Here is a 7006-nt window from a genome sequence, read left to right as displayed (position 1 = left end):
AGAAAGATGTTCACCTGTGTTCTACTGGCTATGCAAAGGCATTCGACTATGTGGATCATAATAAATTATAGACAATATTGTGAAGAATACAGATTCCAGACACCTAACTGTGCCCATGAGGAACCTGTACAAAGACCAGGAACCAGCTTTTCGAACAGAACAGGGGATACTATATGGTTTAAAATCAGAAAAGCTGTGTGTCAGAGTCATATCTTTTCATCATACCTATTCAACCTGTATGCTGAGCAAATAATCCTAGAAACTGGACCATCTGAAGAGCATGGCATCAAGATTGGAGGAAGACTCATTAACAACCTTTGATATGCAGATAACACAACCTTGCTTGCTGAAAGGGAAGAGGACTTGAAGCATTTACTGATGAAGATCAAAGACCACAGTCTTTAGTGTGGATTACACTTCAACATAAAGAAAAATCCTCACAATTGGACCAATAAGCAACATCATAATAAATGGAGAAAATATTGAAGTTGTCAAGGATTTCATTTTACTTGGATCCATAACCAATGCCTAACGAAGCAGCAGTCAAGAAATAAAATGAGGTATTGCCTTAGGCAAATCTGCTTCAAATGACTTCTTTAAAGTTTTAAAAAGCAAAGATGTCACTTTGAGGACTAAGGTGCGTTTGAACCAATTCATGGTTATTTTCAATCATCTCAGATACATACGAAAGCTGGACAACAAGTAAGGAAGAACTGAAGAAGGATTGATGCCTTTGAATTATGGTGTTGGTGAAGAATGGTGAATATACTATGGAGTTCCAGAAGGATGAACAAATCTATCTTGAAAGAGGTATAGTCAGAATGCTTATTAAAATCAAGGAATGGTGAGATCTCCTCTTAAGTACTTTGGATATGTTATCAGGAAGGACCAGTCCTTGGAGAAGGACATCATGCTTGGTAAAGTACAGGGTCAGTGAAAGAGAGGAAAACCTTCAACAAGATGGACTGACACAGTGGCTGCAACAATAGACTCAAACATGTAACAACCGTAAGGATGGCACAGGACTGGGCAGTGTTTCGTTCCGTTGCACATGGGTTACCTATGAGTCGGAACCAACACGACGGCACCTAATATCAACGAATAAAAGCAATCTGCACTCAGCTAATTCAGGTAAGTATTTACCAAATATAATCCTTTAAAAAACAGATGACCTAGATACGTCTAAACAGCATCAAGAAAAAAATTCAACAAAGCACATAAAACAGGCAGTCATGGTTATTCACTAACAGTTTTTAAGTTTCAGGTTATTCCAAATTATGACATAAAAGAAAATGCATTTTGCATTGTGTTGTAGTAATTGCTTATTCAATTTACTTTAATCAGATGCAAATTATATTATTTTCTTATTCAATTTTATGCTTTCAAATAACTGGTATTTTATGACCCCTGAGAAAAATATATATGTTTTTTCAGAAAATTAATCATTTAAAATGTTATTTTAGATTTCCCTAAGTCAACAAAACTAAGTTTTTTTTTAATGTTTGGGAATATTGTCTCCGAAAAAAATTTTGTTGATATTTTTATCTTTGTAGTCTTGGTATTAACAGCATTACCATACTCACACTATTATTTAGCTTATTCTAAACAATAATGCCCAACAATTTTACTAAGTGGTTATAACATTTTTAATTTCAACCAGAACTGCACAAGTTTTCTATTTTCTCATATTTTCATCAACACTTAGCATTATCAATTTTTTTCACTTTTATTTTTTAATTTTGCCCAGTCTAGAGAGTGTGAAATGCTTGAGTTACAAGGCTAAAGTTATTAACTATATCTACAGGAGGTATCTGCTGATTCTAATGGTTAGGGAACCAGAACTTCAAAGGGCATACATGACTCATATTGTGAATGGCCAGAAGAATGAACAAATTTATCTTGGAAGAAATACAGCCAGAATGCTCATTAGAAAAAAGGATAGCGAGACTTCGTCTCACATACTTTGGACATATTATCAGGAGGGACCAGTCCCTGGAGAAGAACATTATGATTGGTAAAGTAGAGGGTCAGCAAAAGAGAGGAAGACTCTCAATGAGCTGGATTGACACAGTGGCTGTAACAATGGGCTCAAGCATAGCAAAGATGGTGAGGATGGCTCAGGACCAGGCAGTATTTCATTCTGTTGTACATAGGGTCACTATGAGTCAGAACTGACTCAAAGGCACCTAACAACAACAACAACATGACTGAACTAGTCAAGTTTATCAAAAAGAAAGACAAAATGGATTTCCAAGACGGAGATAGGTTAATTGGAAAAGAATCTTGTTAGAATATGTCACCTTTGATTTTGAAGAACAAAGGAAAAAGACATTTTGGGGTTTCCGACTTTCTATGAGATTAGAAAAATCATTGGAGGAAACTGAATAAAGGGTATATGAGATCAATTGCATGTGGTTCTACAATCATTTCAATAGTATTTTTTAATTTGAAAAAGACACTAGTAAGAAAATACATAAGCAACCCTCAGAATGATACAAAATATTTATCCATCTTGAAAAGCTATAGCACAATATCATAACTAGGATATGGACAATGATGGAGAACGTTTCTATCACCATAAAGATTGCTCATGTTGCCCTTTCATAGTTGTACCTACTTCCTTCTCATACCTCACTTTCTCCTTGACTTCTGAAAAACCACTAATCTGTTCTCCATTTCTTCTCTTTTGTCATTTCAAGACTATTATATAAATGGAATAATGTAGCATACAGCCTTTGGGGATTAGCTTTTTCCACTCACCATAACTTCCTGAAGATACAACAAGACATTGCATGTGTCAATAGCGCATTTCTTTTTCTTGCTGAGTAGTATACCATAGTATGGATGTACCACAGGTTTTTTCATGGGTTTTTCTGTTATTGTTGTTGTTTATTTGTTTTATAAACTGTTCAACCATTGAAGGACCTGTGGGTTGTTTCCCATCTGGGGCTATTACGAATAAATCTGCTATAAACTTTCATGCATAGATATTTTTGTGAACACAAATCTTCTTTTCTGTGGGATATATACCCAGGAGTACAATTGCTGGGTCATATTATAATAGGATAGTTAGGTTTTTATGGAATTTTCCAATTGTTCTCCAGAGTGGCTGTATCTTTTTACATTTCCACCAGCAATGTATGAATGATCCAGTCTCTCTGCATCCTCACCAGCATTTGATTTTGTCACCCTTTTTTATTTGAGATATTCTGCTAGTGATATCTATTCTGTAGTAATAGCTCATTATGATTTTAATTTTTATTTCCCTAGTGGCTATGGAGGAATTCCTGGGTGGCACAATGGTTAAGCACTCAATCACCAGCCAAAAGATAGACTGGTGGCTCATAACCCACCCAGAGGTATCTCGGAAGACAGGCATGGTGACTTGCTTCTGAAAAGTCACAGCCTTGAAAATCCCATGGAGCAGCTCTGCTCTGCACACAGGGGGTCGCCATGAGTGGGAATCAACTCAAGGTCAACTAACAACAACAGTTTTCAATATCTTTCTATATGCTTATTTGCCCATTGTATATCCTCTTTGGTGAAATGTCACTTCAAGTCTTTTGCCCATTTTCTAATCAAAATTTTTTTTACTGATGATTTTTTTAGAGTTTTTTTTTTTTTAATTCTAATCTGTTGTCAAAGGAGCCCTAGTGGTGCGGTGGTTAAAGCACTCAGCTGCTAACCAAAAGGTCAGAGGTCTGAACCCACCAGCAGCTCCTTGGGGAGAAAGATGTTGCAGTCTGCTTCCATAAAGATTTACAGCCTTAGAAACCCTATGAGGCAGTTCTACTCTTCCTGCAGGGTCTCTATGAGTCAGAATCGACTCTACGGCAGCGGGATTTTGGAATCTGTTGTCAGTTATATAGTTTGCAAATAATGTATAAATACATAATCTAATCTGTTGTCAAATATATAGTTTGCATATACTTTCTCCCACTGTGTAGCTTGTCTTCTCATCCTCCTTACAGGGTCTTTTGCAGAACATATTTTTTTGTTTTTGATGAAGTCCAATTTGTCAATTTTTCCTTTTATGGATGTGCTCTTGCTGTTCAGTCTAAAAACTCTTTAAGTCTAGTTCCTGAATATTCTCTCCTGTTTCTTAAAAAAAAAAAATTTATAGATTCCCATTTTACATTTAAGTCTGTGATCCATTTTAAGTTATTGTTGCTGTTGTTATTACTTTGTATAAGATGTGAGACTGAGGTCACTTTTCATTTTTTTGGCTATGGATCTCTAATAGCTTGTTGAAAAGATGACTTTTCCTCCACTGAATTGCTTTTGCAACTTTGTGAAAAAAAAGTTGAACATAGCTGTGTGGGTCTATTTCTAGGTTTTCTGTTCCATTGGTTACGTTGTCGTTGTTAGCTGCCCTTGAGTTGACGCCAACTCACGACAACCCTATGTATAACAGAATGAAATGTTGCTTGCTCCTGCAACAGCTCCGTGATCTTTGATAACCTTGAGCCCACTGTTGAGGATATTTGTCAGTCCATCTTATTGACAGTTTCCTTTGTTTTCGCTGACCCTCCACCTTAACAAACATGATGTCCTCCTCTAATGATTGGTCTTTCCTGACGATGCGTCCAAATCAGGCAAGATGAACTCTTACCATACTCCCTTCTAAGGAACATTTTAGTTCTATTTCTTCTGGCTTTTTCGCTCTTCTGGCAGTCCATGGTATATTCAATATTCTTTCCCAACACCACAATTCAAATACATCAATTCTTCTGTCTTCTTTTTTTCATTGTTCAGCTTTTGTAAGCAAATGAAGCAATCAAAGGCTATAGCTTAAGTCAGATGCAAGTTAGTTACCAAAATGACATCTTTTCTTTTTAGAACTTTAAATAGATCTTTTGCAAAGATTTGCCCAATGCAGTATGTCATTTGATTTCTCAACTGCTGTTTCCATGGGCATTATCTTTTTTGTGGTCTCTTTGTCTGTTTTTGATATCAAAGTAACAATAGGCACATAAAGTTTGGAAGTGTCTCCTCCTCTTCTATTTTCTAGATGAGAGTCTGAAAAACTGTGTTAAGTTTTCTTTAAAATTTTGTAGTTTTTTATGGAAACTACCTGGGCCTTGTGATTTCTTTTTTTGGAACTTTTTTATGAATATAATAGGACTGTTACAGGAGCCTGGTGGCACAACGGTTAAGCATTTGGCTGCTAACTGAAAGGTCAATGGTTCAAGCCCACCAACACCTGGTAACTACCAATGAACACTGGTATCTGCATACATATCTATTCTAGTCTTCATATAAAAATGGGATCATACAATATTTCTCCTTATGTGATTAACTTATTTCACTTAACATTATGTCCTCAAGACTCATTATTGTCCTTTATGGTATTGTAGTATTCCATTGTGTGTATTTATCACATTTTGCTTATTCAGCCATTAAATGGCACTTAGGCTGTTTCCATTTTTTTCCTATTATGGATAATGCTGCAATGAATATAGGTGTGCATATGTCTGTCCATGTCTCTTTTATTGGATCTCTAGACTATATACCTAGGAATGGGATTGCTGGGTCATAAGGTATTTCTGTTTCTAGTTTTCTGAGGAAGCATTATATCATTCCTAATATTCTCTTTATCTTTAGTTTCTTTTGGGTATCAAATGATGCCATATCTTTCATTCCTAATATTAGTTAATTGCACTTGCTTTTATTTTTAATTAATATAATTGAGGGTTTATCAATTTAATTAACCATTTTGACTTTTTGGCTTTCTTCTTATCTAAATATATATTTTTAATTTTATTGTGGTAAAATATAGATAACATAAAATTTTCCAGTTTAACCCTTTTTAAGTATATAATTTTTTAAAATACACAATTTAGTAGCATTAATTACATTCACGAAGTTCTGCAACCACCACCACTATCTATCTACAAGACACTTCTATCATCCCAAAGAGAAAATCAGTATCCATTAAGCAATACCTCCCCATTCCTCCCTCTCCCCAGTCTTTGGTAAACACTGATCTACTTTGATCTCTATGCAATTTCCTGTTGTGCACATTTCATATAAGTGGGATCATACAGTATTTGTCCCTTTGTTTCTGACTTATTTCACTTAGCATAATGTCTTCAGGATTAATCCACATCATAGCATGTTTCAGAACTGCATTTCTCTTCATGGCTGGATAATATCAGGTTGTTTGTATATACCTAATTTTGTTTATCCATTAATCTGTTGATGAATATTTGGGTTATTTCTACCTTTTGGCTACTGCAAATAATGCCGCAATGAACATCAACATATTCTTATTTTTAATGTTTTCTACTTCATCGTTTTCTGCTTTGGCTTTATCATGTCTACTTGTCTTCTTACAGACTCTGTTTTTTAGTTATGTTTCTTTAATTTTAAAATTCCTCTCAAACTATTCTTACTTTTGCGAGTTTTCAAAACTAGAACTTAGGTGTTAACTTTTGAGTTTCAAAAATTAGAATTGAGATGTTAAATTGTGTCTCCATGTCCATAGCTTCTTCATGTATCTCAGAGTATTCAAAAAAAACCATTATTTTCAGTTTATTAAACTATGTATCCAAAACTACATGAGGATCTATTGTGATGCAAATACAATGTTCTCCTAAAAATTATCTAGCTGTGCTTATTGTCACGCAATCAGGTGAGAAGGTGGTCAATCAGAACAACAAGCCAACTGAAGGTAATGATCAAGACTTTATTTACCTACTCCTACAGTGCCAGCAAGTGACAAGAATAAGGTGCTGGTTCCCCAGCTTTCCACTGAAATGATGCAGGGCAAGGAACAGGTGGATGCAGCACAGAACAAACAGTCTCAATGCCAAGGAGCTCCAAACAAAAGGTTCCCACCTCTTTATGGACCTACGGACAAAGGGAGAGAACAGGGGAAGAGCTTTGAGTGGAAAGATGCTGGATCATAGTGGAGAAAAGTGCCTCCACTAAGGCGCAGATGAGGAGGTCTTGGTGGGAGCACCTGAGCATTCGTTGCCTCAGTCAAGGTCCGAGGAGGACTCCA

This window comes from Elephas maximus, chromosome 23, assembly GCF_024166365.1.
Source record: "Elephas maximus indicus isolate mEleMax1 chromosome 23, mEleMax1 primary haplotype, whole genome shotgun sequence".
Classification (NCBI taxonomy): Eukaryota; Metazoa; Chordata; class Mammalia; order Proboscidea; family Elephantidae; genus Elephas; species Elephas maximus.
The sequence above is the reverse complement of the archived record's forward strand: the minus strand, read 5'-3'. Positions refer to the sequence as shown.